Here is a 20,661-nt window from a genome sequence, read left to right on the forward strand (position 1 = left end):
CCGGATTTATAGGGTATGAAGGTCGAATACAACAATTAGCTGTTGGGCGGGAAAATCAGTGAGTAAAACGCTGGAATATTAACACGTGGCAAGGTATTAGTGTATAATGGCGACACGTGGCAGTTTTTAGGAGTCTTTTATTAAGAATAGATTGGCCATATAAAATAACTACTCTTAATTATATCCTTATTATGAAGTATTTGGAAATCAAAGGATGATATACTCTTCAATATGATCTGTATTTTTACAGCTAAACTGGTGGACCATGTTATTTCTTTGGCTTATAATTGGGTCAAAGTATAGGTAACTATGAGGATTGTAATTATACTATGTGGTGTAGTTCCCCTTTTAATTCGGTCAAACATAAGGGTAACTATGGGGATTATACTAGTGGTGTTGTTCCCTTTTTAACATTATGTAATCTCTGTTTATCCATTAAGACAATTATATTCTACAAAATTTAATTTAAATTTGACAAGATTCAAATTCAAGGCTTTTGACCGGTCAAACCAACTAAAGCCTATATTGATGACAAATACTAATTTGGCAAAAATCAAACATGTAAAAAATGATAGATATCAAATTATTTGACAAATAAATGGATGAGTGTGTGTCGTTGTTGCACACTTCCAGTTGCGGTAAAGTCCACAATATCACAAACGGTTCAATTTCAATGGGTCTGGGTGTTGTTTCAAATTCAACATTTAAACCGTTAAACACACACTTAATCTATGAATTTAAAACATATATGTAAAACAAAAAACAAAAATAAAACAAAAAAACAAAAACAAAAAACAAGTTGATATGACATGATTGAAACTTGAAACTTGAAATTGAGAAGTAAGATTTGTGGAGGTGATTCAACCCTTTAATAATAAACACAGATTTCTATCTTTTTTTTTGGAAACAGCAAATGATTAAACGGAAGCCTATTCGCATATTTCAACGAGCATCCCGGGTTCGAGCTCCTTTACAGGGCAAACCCAGCCCCCATAGGGGTTTCCAGGGAAAATTTCCTCACATGTGGCACAAGTTTAAGAGGCACCCAAATTGGGTTTTGTAGGAATTGAACTCCCGACCTCTGACCCCACGTGGGTATTAAACCCGATACCTCTTCCCAGCTAGGATGGAAGTCATTGGTCACAGATTTCTATCTGTATAGGCTTCCACCATTGTAATGTTGAGGATATTCAGTTTAGTAATCTACAGTTTATGAGCATTTCTCTTTTATAACGTTGCACCCACCTTTCTTTGATTTTCGACTTCCAAATTCCAATGCAACGACTTCACATATCTACTCACGTTCCAATCTCGATTTAGATCAATAGAAGTTTTCCAAGAAGTCATATTTGTTTATTTTGAGCCAACCAAATTCCTATTATTCCATGTGTGCAGGGGCTGACGTAGGATTTTACAGTAGGGGTTGCACGGTAGTATAAAAAATAAAAATTTCAAAAATTTTCAAAAATTTTTCCACTGTTGCCGGAAAAGTTAGGGGTTGTCGGTGCCACCGTGGACCACCCCTAGGTCAGCCCCTGCATGTGTGCTAACAGCTATGCTACCTAAACTTAGTTTTGGGCCCTTTGGGGTGGTGGGCTCGGGTCACACTTGGGGCAGGCCTAATCGTATTCGAGATACATTCAAATCACACTTTGAACCCGTTAGTACATGTATAAATTTCAGATACATTCAAATGATTAGTTGATAGTAAAATCGTCACCACGATTTTTGATAGCATGAGACAACATTGAATGCAATGTGGTTCTGAATTGATTGTGTTTGAAGAAGAGTAGAGATTAGGAAAAAGGAAAGGTGATAATGATGATGGTGATTGTGGACTTGTTAGGGGGAAAACAAGTTATGTACGTAAATAGACTTCATGCATTAAAAAATTCATTGATCAATAGAGGGTTTGGTTGAGTTGTGTCATTTTCAAGATGAATAAATTAATTAGATAATAAATGAATCTTCGTCTTGTTGCATTTCCTATAAGGTTTAGAGAAAAAAATAAACATGAAAGTTTAGAATTACATCTTTTTCTTTGAATGTCCACTATTTAATTCTAATATTTAAGATGATTTGTTTAACAAATAACTACAAAACCATTTAAAACCAAATAAACGAACAAACACAAACATATAAACAAACATATAAACGAACAAAACATCAATAAAAATAATATTAAATAATTATATTTGATCATTGACAGTTATCTTAGTTTTTATTAGAATGTGTATAATAAAAAAAAAAACAAAAACAATGTTATATAATGTAGTCATACATAATAATAATAATAATAAAATAATAAATATAATCAAAACCTCAAAAAATTCAAGTATTTTTAAATAAGAAAAATAAAGATAAATACATAAAAACAACAACAGTAAATAATAATATGATTTTGTATAATATCGATAATTGATCTTAAAATATTAAAATAATTTTATAAATAATGTATATTGTTTTATTAAAATAAAGAAAAAAAATAATAGAAAACTAATCATTAGAGGGTTTAATAAGAATGAAGTGATGGATTGAGTTTATTTAAATTTTGAGTAGTTTTAAGACTCTCTCTCTCTCTCTCTCTATATATATATATATATATATATATATATATATATATATATATATATATATATATATATATATATATATTGTTGTCTTGTTAATGCATTGGTCCAACATCTCTTTCTCTTTCCATCATTCCATCTTACATTTTTACTCACCATTCATGAGTAGTAGTGGTATGTGTTTCACAGTTGAGGTGATTGATAATGTAGTTGTGGGTGTAGAAGAACCATGGAATGATCATTGGTTACCATTTACGAATCTAGACTTGCTTGTCCCACCGTTTGACATTGGTTTTTTCTTCTGCTTCAAGAAAACATCTAATGAAAGTTTCTCCACCGTATTAAGCACCCTCAAAGCTTCCTTATCTCGATCTCTCGCAGTCTACTACGCCCTCGCCGACGATATCATATGGAATCAAGCCGTCGGAGAGAATCAAATTCACTGCAACTATCAAGGCGTTGACTTTATCACAGCTACTGCAGACTTGCAGCTCAAGGAACTCAATTTTTACAATCCTAATGAGATCATTGAGGGTAGACTAATGCCAAAGAAATCACGTGCAGCGTTAGCTATTCAGGTAATGTTTTATTATTGAATCAAAAGAAAGTCTATAGACGGTTAATAGGAAGGTTCGGTGACACATGAACGAGTTTGATTACATAAAATAATAGTACTACATTAGAGACAATAATCCAACAAACGACTTCCTGGTCAAGAACTATTTTATCCAAAGTCTTTAACCATATATTTGTGACTTTAATTAAAAAAAAAATGGAAACTCGATGCAAACGATATTGGAATTAACTTGGAAATGAAATGAACATGTGTTCAAATAAAATGTGACCATAATTATAATTATATGTTTTTTTCTTTTATCATATGATTATTTTTATTTTTAGATATGCACTAGAAATTAAAATGTGACCAGAATTATAATTATATGTTTTTTTATCATGAAAATTCTTTACTTTAGGATACTTAAGAAACTGAACTATGACTATGAAATACTTATAATTTTAGGTTTTAATTTTTATGAGTTTTTAATTTTCATAAGTTATATATAAAATTCAAAAAAAATATATGCAATTTAAATAAATTATTTATTTAATAAATTTGACTATATAAATATAAAGGTTATTCAAATTCCACTTATTCTTTTATAATGGTTATTTAAATTCAAATTGATTAAATGCTTTAAATGATAATAAGGTGGAGAAATCAGACAATCCCTTCATATTAGGAAAGTTTGGGGGTATATCAATTTAATTAATGTCGATCCATATAACTAAGGAGCTCAAAATCTATTATCTGTTATACTTAATAAATCAAAAAATTATCATATTTCTTTTGTATAAGTATGTATTTATGTATTTAAAGAAGATAGTTTGCACCTTATATATATTTTGCGATGACAATAAATAAAATGTAATGGCAATCTCTATCGAAAATTGGTTTGCTTTTTAAACAACTAGTTTCCACACATGGACAATTCTATGTTGAAACATCTAGAGTTAAAAGTAGAGGACTTAAAACTTTTAATTTTAGATAGAGAAGACAAACTTATGAATAGAACATCAAATGTTGTATACAAAAAAATATTTGTAAATTTATGAATTTTTTTTTTCATTTTGAATATTATTTTCTAAAACTGTTAATATAGTTATGTATTTGTAATATCCATTATATATTATATGAAAAATATTTGTTCCTTAGTCCTCATTGTTAACTATCGAATCTTTTCCTAATTAAATATTTGTAATAAACCATTCTACTTACGAACAAAAAAAAAAAAAAAAAAAACAGTTATTTCAATATTCTACTTCCAAACTATTATATAACGTCCCAAAATTATTAAATATTTGAATATTATTTTCTAAAACTGTTAATATAGTTAGGGTTGGTCGATTCAGTCCCTAAAGTTTTTGCCGGGCTTTATGGATCCCTAAATTAGGATACGACCTGCTCTTTTAGTCCCTGTCAACCTGTAATAGTCGGTTCACCATGTGACAGTGACCATTTAGACCTAAAAAACTTACATTGTACCCTTGTAAAATCAAAAAAATAAGTTCGGGATTATCTTGCCAATTGCATCAACAAATACCATATTGAAACCAATGCATTTTTTCTTTTAGTTAGGGACACAAGACATGAGTAGGGGTTTGAGCCATAAAATGTTGGAGAAACCGTTAAAGATTTGAAGTTACCTTATTGTTCTTGAACTTCTTGCGACTTTGACGGAAAAAATAATACGTTTATAAAGAATTCAAATGAAAGTAGGTTACATTTACACTTTGTTTGTGCTTTTATATACTAATCAAACATCTTCTTAATATATGTTTATAGAATTATCATATCTAAAGTAAACACAAACAAACATGACAAAAATGTTTTGGGAATTGGGATCGGCATTCCAAAGTCCCCTCTTATTCTCATTTATGGCCTCTAGGCATGCATGGTAATCTCCATAACCGACTAGAATCTGAATATCTATTAATCTAGTATTAATCTAATAAAGAAATCCAAATGTTTGAGAATCGATAAAGAATGGACATGTTAACTTTCTTATCTAATACTATCATTTTGAGACGTGGCTTTTCCAATTTTTTTTTATTTCTTTTTTAAGTTTTGCTTTTGGACGAGGTTCATTGTCTTAAAATAATAATAATAATAATAAATGAATAAACAACTTAAAATATACAGATAACCTTCGTCCTAGACGCCCATTGCTGTACAACTTCCCCTTCTCTGCCAACTTCCCCTTTGTAAGTTCCTATCTGTTCTTCATGTGCAATCAGGGTTATCGGAGTTAACGGAGTAAAGCTTTTTCATCAACTAAGCATTAAGGACCACTAAGACGCTCAAATGTCTTGTGTTTCAACGTTTGGTCGATTCAGTCCCCGAACTTATTTTTTTGGTTTTATAGGGTACAATATAAGTTTTTCTGGTCTAAATGGTCAACCGACTATTACAGGTTGACAGGGACTAAAAGAGCAGGTTGTATTCTAGTTTAGGGACCCATAAAGCCCGACAAAAACTTTAGGGACTGAATCGACCAACCCTAGAAACTTTGTAGGGCATTTATGTCATTTTCCCTAGATAGTTTCAAAAACAACATCAGAGTATCACAAACAAAAGTATGAAATCTCTACAGGATGTAATGCAATCATGTCGGGTCATTCCCTTTGCTACTAGAAGTACCTGAAATATTTTAAACATCAAATTGTAAGCACAAAGCTCCCCAGATACCACATACCAATATGGGTCGCAACCAACATACATGACGGGCCCTTCCCAACATACATAACGAGCACCGCCCAACATACATATATGAGTCGCAAAGACAGTCTAGCAATCAACATAATATAATGAGAAGACTAACCTTGATAATCAGAGTAGACTAAATCACAACTCACAAACATGGGAAGCTGGTAATACACACCACCTAATGAATCACAGAAGTTTAAGCCTTAGTCTACCAACCAAACTAGCATTTTGACTAAAAGTCAACAAGGTTAAAAGTCAATGGCCAATGGTCAAATTCAAATCAGGAGGTCACCACATCATGCCAACTGTTGGCCATGTCGTGGCTGTCACACGACAAAACAGTCGTGATGAGTCCCGCCACCACGTCGTGGAATTTAAACTAAAAAACTTAATGGATTAAGCCCTTAATCTCTTAAGACCCATACTTAAACTTTCTAGAAAGCTTCCTTACACTCATGAACATCATAAAAATCCTTGCTTTATGGACATGCACTTCTCATGCATGTCATGTACTCAAATTATGTCTAAAAAAGAGAAATTGGGTCAAAACCCCATGTTTGAAACAAAAAGTACATAAAACTTCAGATCTGGAGCATAGAACCTCCTTGGGACCTCATGGATCAATAAAGTTGTCAACTTTATTGGATCCAACCATTCAAACCAACACAAATAGGAAGAAACATGCTACAAAGCTTAGATCTAAGAAGAATGAACAAAAGGTAAGAGCTTGTAGACTTACAAAATTCTAGAAATATACACAAGGAGTATAGAATGATGTTAACTTTCTGATCTATTTACACCACTACTCTTCTTCCTTCCTTCAAATAACCACGAATACTAACAAAGAACTTAGAAATGGAAGATAAGGGATTAGGGTATGGTTCAAGGAACTTGGAAGTGATGGAGGTTGAGGCACTGGCGGATCCACATTGGATCCCGGGGTAGCCCGGGATACCCCTCAAAATCATTCGAGATATGCACACTTTTGCTGTTTTATTCTTCAAGCCCCCCTTCCTTCTCTTGCAATCGATTAATTTCTCATCTGTCTTCTTTCTGTTCTGATTCAAATTTCATCGGCTGTCTCTCTCGTTTTCCCTTCAATCGCACAAAAGAACACGAGGTTCAACCTATTTCCCTTTAATCGACTTGCAGGTTTGATGAGCGAGATGGAGAAGGGTGCGTGGGTTTGATGGGATTCACATAGAGAACGAAGATTTATCTTTTTTTTCGATTTGCAGGTGTGAGTATAGTGCAGCGAATCAGTGGTGGTTTTAGTAGGTTATGGTGGCTATTCTCACCAAACGTAGGGGAGGTTGGTTGATAGCCACTTACCGGTATGATCCGAAACTCACGATGCTAATAGGTTCACAAATGAGACAGTGAAAACTCATAAATAAGGTACACAAATGAGACAGTGAAAACTCATAAATAAGGTACACAAATGAGACAGTGAAAACTCATAAATAAGGTACGCATCAGTCATACAATCTATATGTAATGTTGGTATATGGTGCTCTTACTTTCTTTTCCCCTTTCATACAAAATTACATAATTAAATACTAGTAAAAGCATTGATATGCGCACAAGGTGTTTGCATAAATGCTGTAGTGACATTTTATCAAAGAAAGTCTTTTTAATTTATCAGATGTTCTTTCTGAAGTTCAGTTCCTTGTAGGGGCGAAAGAAAAAATATGGGCTACCCCTTATGAATATTCCTGGTTCCGCCCCTGGGTTGAGGATGGATAAAACTCTAGTCATCACTTCTTTTAAAGAGGGTCATGGCCCGAGATCTAGGGTTTTGAGCTCCAGCCACCACCACGTCGTGGCTAGGATGCCACCATGTCATGGTCATGGAAAAAAATCCCAAAACTACAAAGTCGCAAGGTTAAAGAACTATACCTGAAATTCTGGATGTTACATTTTACTATTTTAACACTATACTTTTAAAGTCTTGCTATTTCTCCGTGTATATGTGGTTTTTTGTTTATACATTTATTAAAGTACGCTACTGTTCTACATTAAAAGTATAACTTTTGAATAGAAACAAATGAAGATTATAAAATCCATATTTCATATATATTCATCATATTACTTTCATATTCTTTCATATTCATTCATATACTTTTTTTATATTTCGTCATATTTTAGTATTGTATTTTTTTCATATTTTAGCAATGTAGTTTGATTTTCTAAGTTGTCAATCCGTGTAATACACATGTCTCTAACCTATATATACTAGGCAAATACATGCGCATTGCGCATGTTTCAAAAATTAATTATGCGTGTCCATATTCTATGTGTATTATTTATATAAGACAAATTGTATAAGGGCGTAGGTTATTATATAAATGGTGATTATTTAAGTTAGTGTTGGTAAGAGTAACTGAAATATATATCTTTAGCCACATTGATGTAATAAAAAGTTATTAATTGCATTGAAATTCTATTTTAATATTCAAACTTTCCAAATTCTAATTAAATGTTATTTATAAAGAAATCACTACAACCAATGATGTTTTTTATTCGTAACACTTAATTGATACTTATGAGTATTAAATAAATAAGATTAATATATTAAAATTATGTTTAGTAAATTAAACGAATAATATAATCATATAATATATAGACTAAATATTATGTAAGAAAAACCTTAAAACCATTTATTAAAAACCTAAGTTATGTATGTATACGGTTTTGTGTTCAAAAAAGTTAATAACATTTATATGTATTAAATTATAATAACACACAAATTGAAAAAAAAAACAATAATGTTTTTATCCAAGAATGAAATTCAGATGATGATAATCAATTTTCATAAAAACTATGTTTTGTACATATATGGTTTCGTGTTCAAAAAGTTAATAACATTTATGTGTATTAAATTACAATAACAAATACACAGTGAAAAAACAATAATGTTTTTTTATCCAAGAATGGAATTCAAATGATGATAACTAATTTTCATAAAAGTGTTGATTTGCCTTTAAATAATAATTGTTGTTTGTATTGTATTGTATTTAATTATAATATCTTTTAGGAAAAAAAAAGGACAGTTGAATCAAATCATAATAAATGATATTACCTTACAAATGTACATATGCAATGCATGACACCATTTACACATAAATGGATAAATAAATATAAGATATTAAATTCAAAAGGGCTTAAAATATATTTTTATGGCCTTTGAAATCCAGGATTTTTGAAATACCTTAAATATGTGGAAACTTTTTAAAGCACGATTCTTAAAAAATATAAGAATGTTTTAAGGGTATTATAATAATCACATTTTGAATTAATTTACACCAACTAATAATGTAGTCAACATATTGTTCTTTTCATCGCAACACAATTTTTGATCATCAATGTGAAGAATAACAATAAAATATAGTTTTTATTGCAAAATTTTGTACTTGTTATCTTATTTCTTTGTTTGAAAAACAATTCAAACATATAAAATTTATATATTTTTTCCATGTTATGTATTGTATTTATTTCATCAATATGAACATAACCCATTAAAAGTCAATACTATATCTCATTTTTCTTTCAAAAACACACTTCAAACACATTTATATTCATACCACAATTCAAAACATCAAAATCTACAACACTTTTCTTTTATCTTTAAATATTCAACCTTCACCTATAACTGACAACACACTTTCACATATTAAAATTGACAACACATATTAAAATTGACAACACTTTTTTTTGCCAATAATATACAACCTTGACACAATTATTCATTATCTCTAAATATCAAAAACTTTTGGGTTGGCTCATATAGACAATAAACTTTAAATGGAATTTAACCAAAATAATAAAAGAAAAAAGAAAACAAACATATTTCAAACTACTTCATTTTCATACAATATAGATAACGAAAATTAAAAAAAAATTAAAAAAAAAAACAAAAGACGGCCAAATGCTTCTTTTATACACAAAAACATTTCAATAAAATAATCATTAAGTAGCATAAGGTGAAAGGTTGGAGGGTTTCCAATGAATATGGTTCAAGATATATGATTTATCTTCAACCATATTCGTTTGAATAACATCCTCTATAAGATCTCTCTCTCTCTCTCTCTCTCTCTCTCTCTATATATATATATATATATATATATATATATATATATATATATATATATATATATATATATATATATATATATATATATATAAAAGGCTAGGATCAAATGTGAATCACAAGTATTGTGTGAATGTGTGACCAAATTCTAGCCATTAGATTAAAATAAATGAAGGGATATGATCTTAGGATACATGGTAATAACATCAACTAACATTTACTATATAACTACACTTAATTAGTTATAAAGACAAATATGACATTTTATTAAGAGAGAGAAATGAAAATTACATGTATTTTTGGAAATTAAATAAAATTAATTAATAATAATAATAAAATTTAGAAATACAAATTAACTTTTTTTATACGTTTGTAGAATTTAATTTCCATTCTTATCATTCTCGTTTTTTTAAAATATATATATATATTTTTTATTGGAGATTGCTTTGGATGTTCCCAGTAATATAATTGGGTTTCCATTCTAAATTATTCTTATTCTTGAAGAATAAGTTTTTATTGAAAATTGTTTTGATCGTCTTCATTTTTATGATTCTTATTCTTGAGTAATGTCATAAGTACTAGTTCATATATTATATTTTTTAAGAATAATAGTTACAATCTTGAAAAAATAAATGACATTCATAAAGAATAAGGAATTACATATTATTAGATAACTAAAATTCTTGTAGAATAACATTTTTGAAAAAAATAAAATACATTCTTAAGAATAATACATGAAAGAAATAAAATAAATTCTTAAAGAATAACATAACATTGTTAATACAAACATGCATATGTTGTATTGTTCTTGCAGTGTGTGACATAAAGTGAAGTTTTGGATCATTTAGGTGGTACAGATTCATAACTTAGTATAGATTCATAACTTGTTGGTAGATGTTATCTTTGTTCATAACTTGTTAACAGAAAGTATCTTTGTTACATTCATGCAACAAAAATATAGCATATTGAATTGTTGTAACACATCATAAAGAATTCATGTTGGCAAAGTAATAAGCCTAAGTAATAAGATTTTCAAACTTGGAAAATAAAAATGGATTTCATTTAGGCGTTTTATTAAACAAACGTGTTCCATTGATTCATATGTAACAATGAAGGAAACATATGACAAAGAATAATTTTTTTTGAATAGAAAGAAGCAACACATACCTGTTACATAACATTGGTGATAGGATGATTAGTCATTGGAGGAATTTTTTGATGAATTTCTTGAGAGCTTTTATTGAATTGGAAGGTATCTTATTCCGCGGTTTATTAGAAAAGCCATTCTCATTCCATTGACACTTTAAATAAACTTATCATGACCAAGGAACACAATAACCAAGTCAAAAGCAAGTATCAGCAACCTCAGATTTAGTAGATGCAAAAGTATAGATTCGCTCCCCAATTAAGTAGACATGGGCCTTCAATTATGTATCTTACTATCCTCTGTATCATAACACCATGCCTCCTCATTAAACAACAAAAAGTTGAGCCCTAAATCAAATTAAATGACAAAAACGTTAAACCCATAATTGAATTAAACCCCAAAATTTGTTAAACAACAAAAACATTATACCATAAATGGAATTAAACCTAACTCGAATTGCACCTAGAAGAGAACCAAAAAACTTGCTTCACAATAAAAATGCATAACAAAATTCGATAAAATTAGTTGGGCAAGGGCTTTTCGAGAGATAAAAACTTTGGAGGTGAGAGCATAAAAAATCGACGGCCTTTTAAGTTGGGGGAAACTCTCATAAACAAGAACGACCATTAATCGAGACTATATGGATGTATAAAGTATTTTTTTTACCATTGAAGGAATCTCCACCGATCTCGTCTTCTTCGGTCTGCCCCCTTACAGAAGATGTGTAGCTCGAAATATACACTTAACGCCAACAATTACCGATTTGTGGGAAAAAGAAGAGGGATGAAAGTAGGAGTCTTCGATCTGGAATATGGACAACAGTGACGAGCAAAGCGAGATACAAAATGGTTGTGAAGACGACGGAGATTAAGGGTAGAGATAAAGAGCAAGAAGCAGACACGAGGTTTCATTCCATAAATATAGACTTATTAGTTTGAGTAATTAATTAATTAATTTTCTAGAATGTCACTATCTATTGATTGGTCTAAAATTAGTTATACATTCACACAATAGATAAATGTTTACAAATGAACCTAAGTCTTTCTTTATATATATATATATATATATATATATATATATATATATATATATATATATATAGAAAGAGAGACTTAGGTTCATTTGTAAACATTTATCTATTGTGTGAATATATATATATATATATATATATATATATATATATATATATATATATATATATATATAGAGAGAGAGAGAGAGAGAGAGAGAAAGAGAGTTTATCTTCCTTTTGAACTCGGGGTGCGCAAAAGCAAGCCAAACCGAAAAAAATTGAGTAGCATAAGTCGGTTTCTGTTTGGATATTTAGATATTCGCAGATACCACAACCGTGTGTATATATATATATATATATATATATATATATATATATATATATATATATATATATATATATATATATATAAATATATAGACCTTATCAGCTTTTCAAAAAAATTCAAATTGATAGTTAGCTGGTAAATATGATAGGGCCTAATGACCCACACAAAATTCATAATCGACAGATCGAACTTCATGTTTACTTTACTCGCTAGTTGAACAATTTTTTTAATGTATAATTGGTTTATATTTAGTTTTCTACTGATTCTGAATTTTTCTATTTAACGGTTACCCGTGAACCAAACCGTAGTTATCCGTCTTTATATAATTCAGTTCGGTTCGGTTTTTAAGCAATTCTGTTTGGTTTCAGTTAGTTAGTGTATGTGAGGTACTCAGCCCGTGCTTACGATTCATTAGCATAAAGCTAGTCTGTCGGAGTCTATTGGCCTTCAGCATAGGGTTGGTGTGCCCTCAACTCCACACACATATCAACATACATATAGCAACATTCGATATAACATTCAACTAACTATCCTAGTGTAGGGTACCTATATCCTAACATACAGAGGATACATACTGGAGTATACAATATAGTGATAAGAACTCACTTGAACGGTTACTTCGAAGATCGATAACAAACCGGACGATCCTACTGACATGCAACGAGCCTATTAAGTATTAACCTATAGTACTGTAACTTATAAGATTCTAAGAGAGTCTAGTAAATAAGGCTAGATCTATAACTAATCCTAAGGAATACTGATAGCTCTATCAGATGGGGTCAGCCAGGCAGGACCGTTGAGAGCCAGGATCATTTTGGCATATAGCTTTTCTGAAATCCAATAACCAACCAAACGTGACCATTCTAGACACCTCTCCCGTAAGTAGATTAATCAACATTTTGAATTGCAATTACTGATTGATCTTATTTATAGGTCCATAACAACGACGCATTACTACAAATATAAGTTACACTGAAAATGGGAGAGTGTAGCTTAACTTATCGAGATTAAAGTGAAAACCGGGAGATTAAGCGGACCGTACTGCGAGACCGAAAGTTCTACTTTCCGAACACCTCGAACCCTCAAAACTTTACTAAACACTCTCAAGAAAAGCCCAAAAGTCAAACTCAATGAAGGCTAGAGGGAAATTGGATGAATGGGTGAGTAAATGAAGTGAAAATGAGGGATACATATACTGCAGCAGGAAGCGTGCCGCGCACATCCTGGAGGCGCGCCACACACCAGGGTTGTGCTGGCTCTTGCGCTTGCTCTTGCGCTTGCTAGCCACATGTCGCTCACCGGTTTGCCCACCTCATCGTTCTAGAAGGTGAACCGTGTCACACTCTCATGGTGCCACGTGTCACGCCCGTATTGTGTCACATAATCGTGCCTCTTGGTGGAAAGGAAGAGTCGGCTTGCCACATGGCGCCCTCTGGTGCCGCCATGTCATTACCGCGCGTCGCGCATTGCTCGCACCCAATTTTCTAGATTTTTAAAATTGCATAACTTCTTCATACAAGCTCCGTTTTCGACGTTCTTTATATTGACGGAAAGCTCTTGACAAGATCTACAAATTTCCTGTAGACTTCAATAGCTAATTCTCAATCTATAAAAAAATTATATTTTTGATAGGTTTAGCCTGTTAGAGATCACTGCAGAAAGCAAAACTCCTATATACGGACTCCGTTCTCGATGTTCTTTACATCGACAGACTCCTTTGAACGAGATGTTCGATTATCGTTTAGATTATTGTGCCTAATAATCTACCTTTCTAAAAGTTGATATATGTGTGCACACTACTGCGCTGAAACTTAGAAAATCATAACTTCCTCTCTTGAAGTCAGATTTGGACGTTCTGTATACGCACAAATTCGCTTTAACGAGAACTACGACTTTTGTTTATATTACTAAGGATAACGAGTTATATATCTAAAATTTGAATTTCTATTAGTCGTGAATATTTATAAAAACGATAAAATCGGGTGTTACAACACTCCCCCACTTATAAGGATTTTGTCCCCAAAATCTAACTAAATAACTTTGGGTAGTTGCTCGTTATCTCTTCTTCTGGCTCCCATGACCATTCTAATCCTTTTCGGTGTTGCCACTGAACCTTTACTAAGTTGATTACCATATTACGCAAGGTCTTTGTTTTCTTATCCAAGATCGTCACCGGCTTCTCCACATAGTTCAGACGCTCGTCTACGCAAATGTCTTCCGATGATACAATTACGGATTCACCCGTAATGCACTTTCTTAATTAGGAGATGTAGAAGGTGTTATGGATCTGAATTAACTCTTCTGGTAGATCCAAACGATAGATAACCTTGCCCACTCGAGCAATGACTCGAAAGGGTCCAATATACCTAGGGCCTAGCTTGCCCCTCTTCCGGAACCTAATAACACCTTTCTAAGGTGAAACCTTAAGTAATACTAGGTCTCCTACTAGGAACTCAAGATTCAATCTTCGTCGATCTGCATAACTCTTCTGCCAACTCTGGGCAGTCTTCAACCTTTCGCGTACTTGTTGGATGAGTTTGGTGGGTTTGATCACAACATCAGTGCTCCCCATAACTCGATGGCCGATTTTCCCCCAACATATGGGCGTTCGACACTTCCTTCCGTAAATCAATTCAGAGGGAGGTCTACCAATACTGGAATGGTAGCTGTTGTTGTACAAAAAATTTGTGGAAAAAGTATGACATAGTGAAAAGTCATTAGAGTACAAAATCCTAAAATCACAAAATGAGGAAAAACATGGGCGGATGCGGTGCGATCAGGCTGGGCCCTTCCCTTTCGAGTTGGAAGTACCTGAAACATAAACTGAAAACCATAAGCACAAATCTTAGTGAGCTTCCTCAAAATACCCCATACCATACATACATAACAGACAATACATAACTGGGTCTATTTCACCCCCTTCAGTCTCCTTCAACCGATATTGGGTATATTTCACCTCCTTCGGTATCTTTCAACTGGTAAATGATCTATTTCACCCCCTTCGGTCTCTTTCAATCGGTACTAGGTATATTTCACCCCCTTCGATCTCTTTCAACTTGTATCGAGTCTATTTCACCCTATACAACTAGCATACATTCATATCAGCAAGAGTCATAAAGACAACAAGCACACACAGACATAACAGTAAGTGTCACAAAGACAAAGATCATCCTAAAAACATAATCCAATGGGCCGGCATTGGTGCCTTCGACCCACGAGTACAGTGAAGGAACTCACCTCAGTCTGAAGATAAAAAAAAATCACACTCGGGTTGCTGAATCGAAAATCCCCACACCAAATCACAAATAATATAACCCTAATTAGAAATTAGGTCATTAACACAAACTAGGAGTCCAAATCCTTAATCCCGACTCCTAAGGGTAAAAGACTGTTTTACCCTTCTCTTATTGGGCCTAACATATAGAGGTCCAAACCCAAACCAGCCCAAAGTCCAAAAGATACTCAAGGGCTTATATGGGCCCAATCCATAAAGGCCCAAATCAGAAGGACTCATGGCCACTAAGGGCCCAAAACCCTAAAGCCAAAGGTAGCCCAAAAACAAAAAGCCCAAAATGGGTGTTCTGAGAGAGTACGGCTAATGTACTTTTTCCTACGCCCCGCATACTACAGATTCAAAAGGAGAAGCTTACGGGGCCAAGACGCAGTACATGCAACGTACTTAGACTTACACCCGACGTACACATCAATGACCTAATCTTTCTATTAAGGTCTTAATGCTTTAAGACCCAACATCCAACTTCAGATCTAAGTCCAATAAAACGTATTAAGCCATAAAGCTGCAATCTATATGCTTTTTCATGGCTTAATAAGTTCCAAAACCCAACCTAAACACTTTATCCCACATTGAATGAACACCAACCTTTGCATGGTTCATCATAACCCACCAAGATGACATTTTTATGCACTAACAACATCAGAAATGCTAGAATCTAACATTCTAAGCTCCTTGAGTAGCTCATACTCACAAGGATGACTCAAGGGACCATAATATGTTTCAAAACAAGCCCTAGACCAGATCTAACACATAGAGTCATCAAGATAGAAGCTTTATACCTCCAATAAAATAAGCTGGAAAAGAGTGAATAACCTCTGGATCTACATGCTTCCACTTGATTAATACTCCTCTACAAGGCTTATCCTTCAAAGTGCAACACACACACCAAAACACGCACAAGGGTTAATTTCTACAAGGCTTCTTCTTCAAAGTGCAACACACCCGACGTACCTTATGTATGCCCAACATACTAGGGTCTTAAGTCGAAATACAAGAAAATAAATGGCTAAGAATTTACCTTGACATAACAGGTGTTACACCCATGAATGGTGTCAACCAATCACAATCTGCCATGCAACATCTTCTAATACATTTTTTCATGTCATACAACCCATGAGCATCAACAACACACATGATGGACCACCTTGACCATAGTGGAGCAACATGATGCAGAGGTGGAGCATCATGATCACTAATGGCCAAACATACATCACGGTGGCACAACATGGTGTATTTATTGAGCAATCATCTTCTAAGCATACATGGATCAATATGGAACAACAAAGGAATCAAGATAGTGCATCATGTACCAAGATGGTCCATGATGGCGCAACATCTCCTCATAACGTAACTTCCCTTCTTGATGGAGCAACATCACCTCATGGCTCAACATCTCCTTGGCTCAACATTACCTTGGCGCAACTTCAGACATGATGGTGCATCATGCTATCATTTGGCACAACGTCCCCAAGGATGGCGCAACTTCCTTCTACATGGCACAACATGATGTTCCATGTTGTTCCATGTTGCTCGATGTTGCTCCAAGTTGCTCCCAGTTGCTCCAAGCCACTCCAATTTGCTCCAAGCCACTCCAAGTTGCTCCAAACCCCCTTTTGGAAGATTTTTTCCTTTGTCAATTGATCTGTTCCATTATCAGATAATCCAAAGCCATCTTAGATGATCCGTTCCTTTGTCACTTGCTCCATGAACCTCAAGTGATCCATTGAGATCTAAGTGCTCCAAATGCTCCATTAGAATGCTCCAAATGCTCAATGAGAATGCTCTAAATGCTCCATGAGAGTGCTTCAAATGCCCGAGTCACATTTAACAGAATCTTATTGGTCGTTTGCAAAGCTACTTGCTCATTGGTTGTCTTCGCGCGTAGAGCGTCACATCACAACACACCTACACTCATTTGGGGCGGTGTTCACACGTGAGTAGAGGTGACACATCGAATGTCACACGTGCTTTCCTCTACCATACTAGATAACCTATATTCTTGAGGATGTTGGTAATAATTACTCACGTCCTTTTATCACACTTTTTAAATCAAAGGTAGGTAATGTATTTTCCGACTGGGAATTTGATTCAATACTTTTTTCTAGTGTTGTTGCTTTAGATGAAATTCTCCCTTTTGTGTATTATTATCTTATAAGAAAATGTGGAAAACATTTCGATATTCAATTAACTTGTACAATACATGATTATGTAGCCTTATATATTTAACCATTTAAATTAATAACTCTGTTGTATTTCCTTTTTCAGATTGGCTTGTAAAATATTTTTTTAATACAAACTAGATTCTAACAGCATTGCCTAAATCATAATTACAGGTTACTGAGTTAAAATGTGGAGGCATAGTGATAGGGTGCATTTTTGACCATAGGATAGTGGATGGGTACTCGGCTGACATGTTTATCTCATCATGGGCAGACATAACTCGTACTGGAACTCCGTCTATGTTTCCCTCACTTGAAAGATCATATCTCAATCCGAGGCGTCCACCCATTTATTCGTCATCTATTGACAATGTGTTTGCACCCTTTTTACCCCCATCCAAGACTGTAAATGACCAAAATGATGATGATGGAGACCATTTACTCGTTAATCGCATATACTACGTTGAAGGTGAGCAAATTAAAAGGCTACAACTGTTGGCAAGTGAAAATGGATGCATGAGGTCAAAGGTAAAGGCATTTACCTCCTTCTTGTGGAAGAAATTTGCATTGAGCGTGGAAGACTCCGGGAAGCACAATGCAGTGTGTAACATGGCTGTTCCAGTCGATGGAAGGAGAAGGCTGAGTGAGGGGGTGGAGAAGAGAAAGAAAAACTGATGGCTTCTTACTTTGGTAATGTTTTATCAATGCCGTATGGGTCGAAAAAAGCACAGGTAATAAATTTAAACATGTGTCACCACTAGGGATTCTTTTTGTTCTTGATTTCTCAATCGTAAAAATCTATAATTTGCAAATCATGTTCGTTTTGAATTTTTTCAACTACAATGATTCTTTTACAACTAAGTTATGAATATTATTATATATTTTAATTTTGACTCGGTTTTTTTGACAAGTTAGGAGTTAAGGGGGATGTCTTTGGCTGATGTTGCTTTGGAGGTTCATGAGTTCTTGCAGACTGCAACTAACAAAGAGCATTTCTTGGAGCTGATAGATTGGGTGGCAGAAAAACGGCCACAACCACTTATATCGAAGGCATTTGCCGGTGAAGAGATGTCAGTGATGGTGTCAGCAGGACAAAGGTTTCACACCATGGACAGAAGCGATGGAAATTAGAAGCGTGAAACAGGAGCTTCAATTAAGATATGAACCATTTGTTGATCCAATTCAAATTTAGAGAAGATTTCCTGATTTCTTGCTGTAGCTATTGATATGTAACCTGATTTCTTGCTCGATGGTGATGTATTGTCTAAAAGAAAACCAAAAGGGCTAAGTGGTTAAGTGCTAACCTGGTTTTTATTTTATTTTCAGCTTGCTTCCTGATGCCATGGTTGAGTTCTTACTGATTCTTGGGGTGCGATGAATTTCTTGATTGGGTAAAGCGAGAGAAAATTTTCTAGGGCTTTTACCTTAAGCCTTTTGTCCTTTATCCTGTAGAAATCAAATAAAAGTGTAAAAAACACCAAAACATGTAACATTGTAAGACTAAGAACAAAGGATGTTACGACTGAGGTAGTGAGGGAAGAAAGACGGTGGATTAAGTCTTCATTGAGCAATAATGTGACGGTAGTGAGTCGTGTGGGGTGCGACGCTGGTAAGGAAAAGAAACGGTGAGTAAACTTGGTCCGATTTATGTCCATTTTCATCAAATCAAAGCAGCCCTATGTGTTTACTGTAAACAAATCGTAACTGATAACATCAATGAAAAGAGGCATGAATCAAGAGCAAAACAACAACATGAAAAGTCGAGAAGGGATCAAGATTCTTCAAACCTCTGTGGATTTAAACCTACTTAACCAATTGATCGAGAAAATAAAGCCATTAGGTTTCAATCAACGTATGCTTAGAAAAAAAAATCAATCCATTTATCTCATCATTTTACAACTATAGAGGAATCATCGTGCGCAAATTAAGGCCATAATTTTGGGAAGGATTTAAAATTTGATTTTGATTTATGGAGAGGAAGAAACGTGGGTGAATATCATCGTCTGATTTTATGGCCTGATTTTCCGGATTTATAGGGTATGAAGGTCGAATACAACAATTAGCTGTTGGGCGGGAAAATCAGTGAGTAAAACGCTGGAATATTAACACGTGGCAAGGTATTAGTGTATAATGGCGACACGTGGCAGTTTTTAGGAGTCTTTTATTAAGAATAGATTGGCCATATAAAATAACTACTCTTAATTATATCCTTATTATGAAGTATTTGGAAATCAAAGGATGATATACTCTTCAATATGATCTGTATTTTTACAGCTAAACTGGTGGACCATGTTATTTCTTTGGCTTATAATTGGGTCAAAGTATAGGTAACTATGAGGATTGTAATTATACTATGTGGTGTAGTTCCCCTTTTAATTCGGTCAAACATAAGGGTAACTATGGGGATTATACTAGTGGTGTTGTTCCCTTTTTAACATTATGTAATCTCTGTTTATCCATTAAGACAATTATATTCTACAAAATTTAATTTAAATTTGACAAGATTCAAATTCAAGGCTTTTGACCGGTCAAACCAACTAAAGCCTATATTGATGACAAATACTAATTTGGCAAAAATCAAACATGTAAAAAATGATAGATATCAAATTATTTGACAAATAAATGGATGAGTGTGTGTCGTTGTTGCACACTTCCAGTTGCGGTAAAGTCCACAATATCACAAACGGTTCAATTTCAATGGGTCTGGGTGTTGTTTCAAATTCAACATTTAAACCGTTAAACACACACTTAATCTATGAATTTAAAACATATATGTAAAACAAAAAACAAAAATA

The 20,661-nt window shown here is 33.4% G+C and overlaps 1 pseudogene across 1 annotated transcript; it reads left to right on the forward strand.

Annotated features, from left to right (window-relative positions):
* Positions 1-2,686: 2,686 nt before the first annotated feature.
* On the forward strand, positions 2,687-20,242 carry LOC145109725 (coniferyl alcohol acyltransferase-like; annotated as a pseudogene). The gene is made up of 3 exons (XR_013709174.1): positions 2,687-3,148; positions 18,041-18,597; positions 18,782-20,242. The product of XR_013709174.1 is annotated as a coniferyl alcohol acyltransferase-like (transcript).
* Positions 20,243-20,661: the final 419 nt, after the last annotated feature.

This window comes from Lactuca virosa, chromosome 4 (genome assembly GCF_052849685.1).
Source record: "Lactuca virosa cultivar CGN04683 chromosome 4, Lactuca_virosa_CGN04683_v6, whole genome shotgun sequence".
Lineage (NCBI taxonomy): Eukaryota > Viridiplantae > Streptophyta > Magnoliopsida > Asterales > Asteraceae > Lactuca > Lactuca virosa.